This window comes from Pinus tabuliformis, chromosome 3_1 (assembly GCF_031772625.1).
Source record: "Pinus tabuliformis cultivar Carrire ecotype Pingquan chromosome 3_1, CPIR1, whole genome shotgun sequence".
In the NCBI taxonomy this organism is placed as follows: Eukaryota; Viridiplantae; Streptophyta; class Pinopsida; order Pinales; family Pinaceae; genus Pinus; species Pinus tabuliformis.
Genome location: NC_142301.1, coordinates 468,201,075 through 468,214,998, shown reverse-complemented (window position 1 = coordinate 468,214,998; position 13,924 = coordinate 468,201,075). Strand labels below are relative to the sequence as shown.

The 13,924-nt window shown below is 36.4% G+C and overlaps 1 pseudogene across 2 annotated transcripts; it reads left to right on the top strand.

The window, feature by feature from the left end:
* The first annotated feature begins 7,886 nt into the window (after positions 1–7,886).
* On the top strand, positions 7,887–11,077 carry LOC149187800 (cytidine deaminase 1 pseudogene; annotated as a pseudogene). 2 transcript variants are annotated; one of them, XR_016255787.1, is made up of 3 exons: positions 7,890–8,069; positions 8,174–8,324; positions 9,443–11,077. The product of XR_016255787.1 is annotated as a cytidine deaminase 1 pseudogene, transcript variant X1 (transcript). The 2 variants fall into 2 exon arrangements; XR_016255788.1 differs by having other exon boundaries at positions 7,887–8,324; positions 9,454–11,077.
* Positions 11,078–13,924: the final 2,847 nt, after the last annotated feature.

The following is a 13,924-nucleotide window of genomic DNA, read 5'->3' as shown; positions in this document are numbered from 1 at the left end:
CAAGAGAAACTTGCTGTCCTTGGTCCACATCCACCAGCAAGGTCACTCCATTCATATGTTTGATGGCAAGCTTGAGGTAAGAAAAGCATCTGACCACTCACTTGTCATGAGGGGAATAGAAGAAGAAAGACTTCTCAAACTGCAAGGAACCTCTGCTCATGCACAACATTTCTCATATATTTCTCATCATGAAGAAGGTACACTTCCATCAAGTTTATTATGGCATGCTAGATTTGGACATTTAAACTATGACAGTCTCCGCTTATTGAAGAAAAATGGTGTTGCTAGTTTGCCTACAATTCCTAGGAAACATAAGCAATGTGATACTTGCATTCTAGGAAAGCATAGCAAACAGTCTTTTCATGATTCACATCCAAGAGCACATAGGAAGCTTGAACTCATTCATTGAGATTTATGTGGTCTAATGCCTGTTCCTTCTGCAAATGGAAATAAATATATCATGACATTTATTGATGATTACACTAGAATGTGTTGGGTTTATTTATTGAAGAACAAATCTAATGCTTTTCAAACATTCAAGAATTTTCATAAATGGATTGAAAATGATGCACAATCTCATATTGGGTCTATTCGCACTGATAATGGAAAAGAGTATACATCAAATGAATTTGAACACTATCTTCACCAACATGGGATCAAACATCAAACAATTGTGCCTTATAATCCCCAACGGAATGGTGTAGCTGAAAGAATGAATAGAACAATCTTGAATATGGTACGATCCATGCTTTTCTTCAAAAATGTAAAGATAATGTTTTGGGCTGATGCTATTCTATGTGCTACATATATAAAGAATAGATGTCCATCTAATGCTATAAGAAACAAGACTCCTTATGAATTGTGGTATGGACATGTTCCTTCGGTAAAACATCTCAGGATCTTTGGTTCCACCTGTTATGCTTTGATACCAAAGGTACATAGAAACAAACTTGGTGCTAGAAGTCGTAAGTGTATCTTCCTGGGGTATTCAAACACCTCTAAAGCATACCGCCTCTATGATGAAGTAAATAAAAAGTTTGTTGTATCTAGAGATGTCATTTTTCTTGAATCATCCAAATCTGACAATGTTGTTGAGCGGCAACTTGATCGCTTGGATAGATTCGCAAAAAGGAAATCATTTCAAGAATTTGATAATCAGATTCCACATCTTGAAGGGGGGATTCCTATACTAGAACAACATGTGGAATCTTCTTCTGAAGAACAATCTCCTCTGCATGAAACTCCAACAACGGATGATGCTTTAAGTGATGTAATTGATAGAATTGGGAGACTCAATCTTGATTCAGTCCCAACTCAATCAACAGAGCAGCCTGGACCATCTCAGAAAGGTCCCACAAAGTGGCTGACAAAGACACTTGAAAGTGTTCATCCTGATGAAATTGGAAAAATAGGAACCAGAAATTCAAACCGACAAGATGGAGGTGATGTAGATGACTCTAATTCACTTGTTGATATGGATGTTACTTATGATTGTGAATTGAACTTGTCTACAGATTTTGAACCAATTTCCTTCAAAGAAGATGCTTCTCATGATGAATGGAAAGAATCGATGCAAAAGGCGTATGATGCCCTCATAAAGAATGACACTTGGAAGCTGGTTGATCCTCCATTTGGAACCAAACCAATTGGCTGCAAGTGGGTCTACAAGAACAAATACAAAGCTGATGGCTCACTTGACAAGCACAAAGCTAGGCTTGTGGCAAAAGGTTTTGCACAGAAGGAAGGGGTCGATTATGAGGAAACTTTTTCCCCCACAGCAAAATGGGCCACCATCTGGACACTCTTTGCACTAGCAGCTCAGAACGGTTGGAAAGTCCATCAAATGGATGTAAAAAATGCATTCTTGAATGGAGATCTAAAAGAGAATGTTTTTATGTCCCAGCCTGAAGGATTTGCTGTGAAAGGACATGAACAAAAAGTATGCAAACTTGTGAAGTCCTTGTATGGCCTCAAACAAGCACCGCGAGCCTGGTATGAAAAACTAACTGAGCATCTTCTGAAACTCAACTTCAATCATTTTGATCTTGATGATGCATTTTTATTTGTCAAGAAAGTTGGCAAAACAGTTGTATATCTTGTGGTATATGTAGATGATCTTTTAATGACAGGGAACAATGAAAGCTACATTGCATCCATAAAGAAGGAATTGGGGAAAAGTTTTGAAATGACTGATTTGGGCTATGTTCATTACTATCTTGGCATTGAAGTAACCCAACATCCAAAATCCATATTTCTTTCTCAAAAGAAATACATTGGAGATTTGTTAAACAGATTTGGCATGACAGAGTGCAATCCTCTTTCTACTCCAATGGAACAAAACTTAAAGCTCACATCTATTGAAGGAAAGGAATTTGAGGATGCAACAAAGTATAGACAGCTTGTAGGAAGTCTCATCTATCTCACTACTAACAGACCAGACATTTCATTTGCTGTTGGAATCCTCTCCAGGTTTATGCAAAAGCCTTGTGAGGGACATTGGTCTGCTGCAAAAAGAGTTCTAAGGTACTTGAAGGGAACTCAAGACCTTGGAATCAAGTATACACAGGTGGATGACTTCAGCTTGATTGGATACTCTGATTCAGACTTCGATGGAGACAAAGAAACTGGGGTATCTACTTCAGGATATGCTATGAGTCTTGGATCAGGAGCTGTCTCTTGGAGATCACGCAAACAATCAGTTCCAGCAGATTCCACAACAGAAGCAGAATACGTGGCAACAACTGAAGCAACGAAAGAAATTGTATGGCTCAGGAAAATTCTTGAATATTTGCAGGTAAAACAAGTACAATCAACTCCACTCATGATTGACAACACCTCTGCAATAAAGTTGGCCAAGAATCCAAAGTTCCATGATCGTACAAAGCACATCAATACTAAATATCATCTGATCCGACATCATGTTGAGGCCAAAACAATCCATCTCCGTCATTGTTCCACAAATGAGCAAATTGCAGACATCTTCACCAAAGCGCTTGGAAGAGAAAAGCTTGAAAGATTCAGAATGATGCTTGGACTCACCAACATCCCTTCAGATTAAGGGGGGGAATGTTGACACCTAATCCTCTGCGGTTGGGTGAACCTGGAATGTGAACAGTCATCAAAAGATGAACTGAGCAGTCACATTCTTGTATATAACAATAGCTACCTAATGTAATAAATCGAATCAGTTTTCTGAGTTTTCTGCCAAACTGGAGTTACTCCTGGCCTGACAGTGTCTTAGAAAACAAGGAGTCATTAGGCATAATGCTAATATTGGGATTGTCAGCTAAAATCTCTCAAGCCATAATATGAATTTAACACATCAAAATATACAATTTTCAATACTTATTATAGACCAAAAAATAATAGAGATTTAAAAAATAAAAATAACAATGTCATAATCACATATATAGAAAAATGATTAGTTTCTTGTTCGGAGCTAATTTTTCATTTACATATTAATTCCTTAACGTTGCTATAACACATACTAGTGTTTATTCACAAATATCAATATTTACCTCCTCAACATTTATGATATATCACTTTGTAATAGCTATCTAAGTATCGTATAGGTGGGAGATCCTTTATAATGGCTAGACACCTAGCCTTGCATTGTTAATACAACTTAATTTTTATGCAAACAGGTTGAAATTAACTTACTAAATATCACTGTTATATAACTTTTGTAATTAGCATTTATGAATATTGTATCACTAGGGGCTAATTTGTTGTTTGCAAATGCCCTACTTAACATAGTTGTCCTTGCTATGTGTTTATTTAAAAATATTGAAATTAACTTCCTTAACATTGTCAATATCTAACTTTTTCCATTGTCACTATTAATGTTGAGAGGCATGATTTGTTCCTTCTTTGTGAATTGGTTCAAATATCATCAACCTTTTGAGAACCTTTTCCCTTTGTACATACATGAGCATTAGGTCACATTATCCCATCTCCTATCATTGCTTTTTACCATTTCTCATGCCTAAAAATTCATGTTTTTTTATTCATACCCATGATTTATGTTGCTTCCCTACTTGATGCTTGCTTCTATTGTAGCTAGTCTTATCTCTACCTCTAGGGAACAACAAACCATGTGAAATAGGATAGCATAATTATAATGGGGCCAGGGCCTTCTCCAACCAATCTTCATGTGGGGAACTTTGTCTTTTGTAGATTCATATTGTGGGGAAACTCTTCCATAGGGAGGCATTTAATCGTTGCCTAACCTTATTTAAAGTTGGAAGCATCGTGGTTGCCCTAAGTAAGAACAAAGCACCCACTTTTTTTATTCAATCTAAAAGGAAGCATGTTTTTGTTTGAAAATTTGAAGTTCAAATTTGGACATGCTTCTCCAAGGACATGAAGGGAACAATTAAGATAACAAAACAAAGAGGGTGAAACTCAATAAGCATTGAGCTTACCAAGGTTGAAGAGGTGTTGCTTATTTGGGTTATCTCCCCCAAAGAACTTGATATGTGGAGCTTGGTGAGTTCCTAAAAAGTGAGCTTGGTGGTGGCTAAAGAACAACTTCAACATGCTTGGGATGAACCAGCCATTTCTAATTCTTCTAATTTGCTACGATTGGAAATGTTATATCTATATTTACGTGAAAACCACTTTCCTACCCTATATTATGTGAGTGACATAGGGTAGGAGAAATTACAAGTGTCGGTACGGTTGGTGCACAATCTAGTTACCCCAATTAGAGTAATGGATTTCTAACTACTTATATTGGAACTTTAATGCAATCTTAGAAAACTTTATTTATGCAACTCATATTTTAGTCTTTTGGGTTTATTTTGGCCCTTTTAGACTTAATAATTTTGTGGTGGTTGATAATGACCTAAAACTTTAGGTGTTGGATGATGTACTCCCCCACCATATTAATGAGAAAAGGAAGATAGAATCACCCTCCCATGGAACACTACCTAAAGGACTAAAGGGACAAATGACTAATATTGATTAGGGATATTAAGGGAAATATATGTTTTTCAAGGACTGGAACATCCCAATGATCTTAAATGGGTTGGCCCCAACTTTATGATGCCTTTTATTTGCACATTTTACCTATCGAAGTTGGTCATTGTGAAATGGAATAGTTAATGCCCTATTGAGAACTCACTACAGAACATGTAGTTGCCACAATCTTTGATGTTGTGCTCATATGCCATGTTTTTCAATGGAAGTTTTGGGCACATAAATAAGATTAAGAGTTAGTGCATTCATTTTGTGAAATATGTGTTATCTCTAATTTCAATACTAATTATAATTGTGCACTTGATCTCTTCATACCCACATTAATGCTAGGAAATATTATTTATCCATCCATCTGTATATGAATTGGAAATATTCAATTTAAGGAAAGTTATAAATAATAATAAAGATTTTAAGCATATCTATTTTTTTTAGTAAGTTAACGATCCTTCTATTAATCACACATAGAAAATTACAAGCAAAACATTCCCTCTAATGTCGTGGTCTACCGCCAGGGAAATCAGATCAACAGTGAAACTTGATGATTTTAGTAAAAAAAGAGATGAAGTTTAAATAGTTACATATCTATTTTTCACTCTTTGAATACTAAGCATTTGTAGCTTATAAGACAATTTACAAAAATAGCTAAAATGTTGCATGTAAAACCAAAGAAAATTAACATAATTCAAAGTGTTAGTTGCAATGCAGAGAGTGAGATAGCCATGAATCTAAGATCTACTAACTATCAGGAAGATGCCATGAAAGAGTGACACTTCAATTGGATCTATTGGGGTACATGGTGATGTTGGGCCTTTCCCATGAGCAAGGATGGCCTCTATGTGAGCCAAATGGAGTGCCATGTTGTAATGTTATGCTTGCAGATCATCTAACTGCAGAATTATCTCTTATTTTCCCCCATTCCTCTCGAGGAGGACTTTACCCATAAAAATTTTCATATGCCAATACAACTCAATCGTGTATAAGTATTGATTCTATTGGCCTTTGGTGTGGCCAATATTTGGTGCCCAGTTGGCCACAACTTCAACATAAGTTGAATTAATCTCTATCAACCAAGACTTTAGTTATTGCTTGTTGGATTTCCTCCTAGACTTCAAGGTGGGTATGAAAGTGAAGATGATGAGCAAGAGTTATTGTGAATGCAAGCTTTGGAGTTATGGTCCACCTTGCATGAGAAGCCTATTTGACTTTGAGCTCACTTTCTAGGCATTGTAGAGGGAACAAAGAGCCACACGTCAAAGCAAGAAAAGAGTGAGGGAATAGAGATATCCAAGGGGAAGAATGACTAAACTAGTAAGTAGTTTAGAGACCGATCGATGAGTGGATACTCTTAGGTGAGAGAAAGGCCCAGAGGAGAACGTACCTCTTTAATATAGCTATAAAAACCCAAGCCATAGATCCCAAGCATGCAAATCACAAACGAAGAAGCAAACTTGAAATGAACACATCAATTATAAACCAACAACTTGGTAATACAAACTCAAAAGGAGATGCTAATTTTGCTATCAAAGGTTGATGATACCTGAAATCCAACACTCATTGAAGATGACAGACTAAAAGACTTGAGGAGCTCGTCAATCCATCCCTAACACATAACCACTCCAACTCTCGACTTGGAGTCTTGCTTGAAACTAACATCAATGGGGGAGGCGAAGTTAAGAGGACATGGTCCCCCCCACACACAAAGAAATAGAAAGAACACTTTGTATAAGGAATGCTCCATCTCTAACAATTAGAAGCCACAGAGAAAAGCTTGTCCTTATCATGTCTAAGCTACAAATACTTACCTCTATCCCACTCTCGAGTTCAATTATGGAATTAACCCCTGCCAAACTATTTTTCCAACCACCACCCTTGAACATTAATGCAAGCATGAGATTAGATGTGTGAACTATCACCCACCCCTTCCAAAATTGATCTCCATTCCCCACCCCATATTGAATGTGCATCTGTAAATTATTTGGATTAGACATTTTGATTATAATTCAATACAATTTGAGGTATTACCATTGTAAATATTAATTATGACTAAATTTAATAATATAATATATGTTTTTAATAAATAATTTTTTTATTAAAACTTGTAGATATTTACCAATTTATTTTTGTAATAAATTTTAATATAATTAATTTAGTCTACTAAAATAATTTATTATTATTTTTATTATAATAATTTAAAATTATTATTTATATGATATCATAAAGTTACTTAAAATTATTGTAAATATTTTTTATTAATATGTCTAAATCATAAATTGATACGAATATTCATTTTAATATAATATATTCTATTTAAATTTTATATATTTTCAAAAAATATTATAACTATTATACCTATACAAAATAAAAAAATAAAAACTTCATAATACTTTACCTGTTTAATGTATACCATCATATATAATATAAATGTTACGATATTTTATTTTCCCATGATTCCCACACGTTGACTATGAATTATATAATGATGAGAATCCTGTTCATGATTCTCTATCTGTGCCTTTCTCGTGGCAATTATTGATCCCCTCGAGACTTGAAGAGACATAAACATTTTTTTAATTAATCAAAATCCATAGGTTAACAATGTTTAACCTTCGCCAAATATTTTCAGATTATCAATGTCAATGATCAATGTGTACTTTTGATTAAAAGCAATGACAGGGAATTTATTCTTATAAAATGCAAACCATGACAATGCAAATTGAAGCATCAAAGTACCTGAATAGACAGCTAAGCCTCTGATACTTATTCCCTCATTTGAGGGTTTGGTATGGTATCATCACCGAATCAGTTCAGTTCATAAATGTGTTTCACTTTCCCATCCAGATGTTGACGTTGGACTAGATATTAATATTTTTTCATAAACGTATGGTATCATAACTCAAGCTGAGTTGTAAAACTGCATACAACTCAGTCTTCTCAATATACTGACAACCACTCACAAAACGTGACATCGAAATCCAAGATTGTTAACCATTAAAAAAAAAAATCTCACTTGCATTGGAATTCTAAATGAGTTTGGAGAAATACTGGAATACATCGGCCTCCCAAAGAAGGCACCAAATCTGGGTCCTATGGTTAGTGACCCTACTCTGCCTGCCTATGTTTCCAAATATAGCTAGAGTTTGTAAATTTGAAAACTTATTATAAGCGAGACTCAGAATCTATATAACGGCTTCAGTTGAAGGAGGCACATACGATTCTCGGCATGTTCATCAACCCATGAAGGCGGAGCCATAATACTTTGACATTACGCTGCCCAAGAATTTCGCTCGCCAGAAGAGCCACGGGATCACGCGGAAGAATTTGGCGGATTTTCCCCGTTCGGCCAGGTAGTTTCTAGCGATTTCTTCTGTCCCTTTTTCGCTGCTGGAAACGATAATTTCAGTACCTGCTATGCGGGATTTAAATCTGATCTTCTAAATTTGTGGAGTTTGGGAATTTCCCTTGTTCTCTGTAATATTTTTTTCTTTTATTTTTCCTGGAGTTGAAACGGTTAATACTGTTTTTTTTAATATATTTTTGAGTCCCTGCACAAGCTAAATGCTGTGCAGATTTGTTTATTTGATGCTGAAAAACCCCTTTAAGGGAATTTTTTTGTATGCGTTTTTGGGGAATTAAAGGTGTTAAATGTCTAGATTATTTTGAAGAGTCCTTTGGTATAACATGCAAATTCTGTTTGACGGTCTCCTTTGCAGAAGGGCTGTCTAAATCAAGATCTGATTTAGATTTTTGGTTTTCACTGTGTGAAATATTGGCCGCCCAGTGCGTTTCCACTGAAACACTGGCCTCGTTGTCAGGGTTACTGATCTGGTTATATCTTTTGCAGAATTTTGCGGTGTTAACATCTCGATTCTTTCTTTGGGTTGAAAGCAATTTTCTTCCCTTGATAGAGTGTATAAAAATCGATCATTACATTAATTCAGCCTTCTAACTGCTTAGGCAAGCAATTAGAGCAAGAATATGAGATGTAGGCTGTAGCTCATAATAACTAGCCTGTGCATTGAATAACTATAGCATCTAGAATCCAGAAGATATAAAATCTTAGTTATTTTCTTTCGGAAAATCTTGTGCGGTCAATAATATTTAATTTGTTTAAAGATATTATATGAAGGCTTCATTTTTGCCTGCTGCAGAGTGAGCTGCACCGAGTTTAGGGTCTTTGTGGATAATTTCACTCTTTCTTCAGTATACATATATTTTTTTATCTCTGGGGATATTGAATTTAATACCCTTGTGTGGACATTGAAAGGGCTGCCTTTGTGCTGCTGGGCACTATTTCAAGTTATGTATTACGTAGTTATTGCTGCATTTCTAAGGCTATGTTTTGACAATTAGTTTGTAAGTTGCCATTGTGAGGTAACGGTTGCATTTCGGGAAGCACCTTTCTGGTTCATTTTCTTTGATAAATTAGCAAAGGCGCAATTTTAATATCAGATATATATTGTAGGTTTTGCTCAGATCTAAAAATTATCCCAACCCTCTGCCAAGGCTTTTGAAACTTTTGAGGGTTTGTCAACAATGGGAGGCTGTTCACCTTTTGTGATCGAAGCAGCTGAGGTTCAGCGTTTGTGTAAAGAAGCAGGTCTGTCAGAAATGCAGTATCTTATTACACTGGTAAAGCCTACCCAACTTCTTGCAAGGGCTCCCATCTCCAGATTTTGTGTTGGAGCTGTAGGTCTTGGAGCGAGCGGACGCATCTTCAAAGGAGTAAATTTGGAATTCGAAGGGCTCCCTCTGAGTCATACTGTTCATGCTGAGCAGTTTCTGGTAGCCAATGCAGCACAACACGGAGAGGTCCAGCTTAGATTCATTGCGGTCTCAGCAGCCCCATGTGGGCATTGCAGGCAATTTCTGCAAGAAGTGTGGGGTGTGCCTGAGATTAACATATTGATAGCTGATGAACATGCTGAAACCCAGTCTCTATTGTATTTCCTTCCCCACAGATTTGGTCCAGATGATTTGGAGGAAAGCACCGCTTTGGTTTTTGAACCTCACTTCCATGGCCTGTCTTTTTCGTCTATGAATTCTCCTGAATTGAATTCTAAGTTGAATTTCTGTAATGGTGATCAAGATGTGAAGGAAGATGCGTTGAACTTGTGTAATGGTGGTGGAGATGTAAAGGAAGATACATTGAACTTGTTCAATAGTGATGGAGATGTACAAGAGGAAAGTATCCACAACTTTTCGGGCTCTGAAGATTTGTATCAACTCAGGGTAGCAGCTCTTAAAGCTGCAAACTCGTCACATGCTCCATATAGTAAGTGTCCTTCTGGAATTGCCCTGATGAGTACAAAAGGGAACATTTGTACCGGATTTTATATTGAGTCTGCAGCATTCAACCCCAGCCTTTCTCCCTTGCAAGCGGCTCTCGTTGCATTTCTTTGTCAGGATGGAGGAAACTATGAAGATATTGTTCATGCTGTCCTTGTGGAGAAGAAAGGAGCTGTTGTTCAGCAAGGTGATACTATTAAACTTGCTCTGCAGAAAATCTCTCCCAAATGCTCCTTTCATCTTTTCAGTTGTAACATAAAATGATCTGATCACTCTTGGTCTTTTTCATTTAAGATCAATCAATGATTCTAAGATGATTTGCCATGCCTTGTGTAAGACATCATAAGATTAGGCATGGCAACTCATTTGTATTATTCTATAATCTTCTGAGACATTTCTGTCCCATTATGTAATCAGCAGCTAACATAGTCATATGCCACAATTGGAATATACATCTCTCATCTGTCTATTTGTCTCCGTTATATTAAAACTCTGTCAAAAGAAATCACTTTCAAGCAATACTGGACTCGTTGGTCAGACTAGATCAGAAATTAGTCGTGTAATGTTTACAAGTCCATTTGAGGGGAACTTATGAGAGCTCAAGAAAGCAAGGTCTTTTCTCTAATATCTTCGTCGATAAAGAGCACGATGGACCTTTCAATCATCAATAGTTTCACAAGTCAAATAGATTGATTTTATCTCTCTCTCTCTATATAGTGGCAGTATGCTTCTCAATTTTCCTGTTTGCAGAGCACAAACTCAACCAATGCTTCAAATCATATACTTCTCACTGTGATATTATTAATTGTTATCATGGAGATCTCATGTTCTGATACTCAGATGCATATAGGCTATGGAAATCATATTCTATGGTACACAGATACATTTAGACCATAGAGAACATGAATTGTAAATATGTGTATGAGAAAACAAAGATTGTTTCGAAACAGACCACAGTATGCATTTAGTCCTAAAATCTTGATTTGGATAAAAATCAAAATCATGGTACCAATGGAATCAATCTTTATGAATAATGATTTGTATACTGTAAGGTTATTGCCACTTGACAATCTCGATTCTCAACCATGGCTTAAGAGTTCTGATATGGACTAATACTCGTTCTACATATATTCTTGCATCCTCTCGTTGATAAACTATTCAAGTCTGTGATGAGTATTGATAAATATTCAAGGCTGAGACTACGTGGGTTTTATACCCACAAACGTGTTTATCCAAATTCACACCAATCATCAATAAGGAATTGAATAATATATTTCTTTCTTCTATTAGTGCTTCAAATCTGCCCTTTCTGGCACTGCTGGGTGTGGAATTCACAATGTATTCAACAAACTATAAAAGAGGTTATCACTTGAAAACCATCAATGGATTAAAATGGCACTTTAAAGAATCCACCCAATACACCATATGTTGACTTTGTTATCTGGTGGGGCTGGGCTTGCCTTGGGATATCCTTCGTGAAAGCTTTGGTGGAAAGTGAATTTGCCTGATATATCCTGTATAATTTTCCTTACTCCTCGTTCACTTTATGTGTGCTCTATCTCTCTCCCTAGTTACCAATTTACCAGCCCCTTCCTGCACCTTCCTGGGCCTGCGTCAGACCTACCCACTTCCTGTAGCCTTCCCGGGCGTGGGTAGGCCCTGGAAAAGTTAGCTTATGTAAGACACCCTTCCTTAAGCAAGACCAGGACTAGGTGCTCGGGTCAGGTAAGGCTTCCCCTCTGATGCTTAGGTCAGGTAACCCTTCCTCTGATGCTTAGGTCAGTTAGGTATTCTCTTTGATGCTTAGCCTAGGTAACCCTATTGAAAGATAGTTAATATTTACTGTTGAATCCTTGCAGCTACACCAGTTGTTTTTGAAATGTTTCTTGAAAATCATTTGATTTTAAACTTTAACCTGGTGTTGATTTTAAGTGGTCATTTGAGTTAAAACTTTAACCAGGTGTACAATTGATTATGTATCAAAATTTGTTTTGGCACTGTGGAATTGCATGTTATATCGTTTTTTAAGTTACATGAAGAAAGCATCGAGAGGCATAACATGTAACTCCAAAGATCAAAGTAGTACTTTCATAGATCCTAATTTTTATGTAATTTTCATGGTAAGTAAATAAATAAATAAATAAAATTGAATAATGTGGAGACAGTCTCAAAGTCTTTTAGAACCAAAGGTTCCCGAGACTTTTTCCTAGTGGATAAACATTTGATTCAACTGCTACTTTGCATGACAATCTACATAGAATGATTCATTGGCAATAATGTTTCTAGCCACATGGATTGAATGTTGAATAGTTGGATTTGCTCTTTGACCCTTAAACTATACGTCTCGATATGTCTTGATTGTTGAGAAATCTAGGGCATCAAGTATTAGGTGATTTCTCTTTGATTAGTAACGTTTCGATATGTCTTGATTGTTGAGAAATATAGGGCATCAAGTATTAGGTGATTTCTTTGTGATTAGTAACTGCTTGTGAGTGCTTTTTACAACTTTAGATTAGGATCTTCTATACTTAAGTTATTAGTGTTCTTCATCAAACAACTACCAATGCATGAACATAAATAGACAAGAGACACAGAATGTAGGCTATGAACCAGGGCCAAAACCTCTTACTCTTTGAGAGGAAAACCCGCACAAATTCTTCTTATAGAGATTCCAATTGACAAATACCAAGACGAAGACCCTTGATCTATTAGCCACTCCAAAACCAAGACACTAGTTCTCTTGATTGTCTTCTACTCTTTTCTTCTTCTTGACTTCCTCTTCCGCTTCGACCTTCTCAACACCGGGGCATAGTTACCACTGAGAACTTGTCACAAAGATCTTATTTTTGTGATGTCATCGAGTCCTTATCAATTCCTTCATATTGTGGTAGTACCGAGCCTTTCTCACTGTGGAAGCATTGAAACAAAGTGTGGATAGACTGAGATCTCCTATCTGAGTACACTGAGATAGCCACCAAATTGTGATATCAACAAACTGTGGAGGCACCGAGACTGTAAGAAATCTGAACCGAATCATAGCACAGGATTACCACTGCACTGTAGCTTCCACTGAATTGTGGTCTCCATACCAAACTGTGGCTTCTATACCCTTGTGTGAAACTGTGATTTTCTGTTATGACATTGAACTGTACTTCTCTGAGATCTGACCGCATCACTGTAGTCTCCTATTCGAATCACAGAGGCATCGAAATTATCTCTATATTTTCCACCTTAATTTTAGAGGTATCCAAATTTCTGAACTGTGGAAATGTGAAGACCCTGCCCACGTATATATAGTGGTTTGTCACATATAAATAAGCCGACATGACCTCAATGAAGGGATGTGTCTTTAATTGGGTGAGTCGACATGTGTCATTTTCTTCATCTTGAGGCCGACTTGACGAGGAGAACTAGTGCTTGTCTTTGGAGGCCTTTATGACAATTCTATAGACTTTTATAAATTTGTTATATGCCCAAGAAGGGTTCTTCATACATGACATTGACTCCTTGACTTTAATGAAAAATCCTAAAGGCTCTCAATGGGAGCCATCTAAAAATAAAATCTCTTACTCATAAAACCCATGAAGCAAGCATTACAATAATAATTTTATTTTCTTCCTTTCATTATTTACAAAAATTCCAATTATCTCTTAATTAG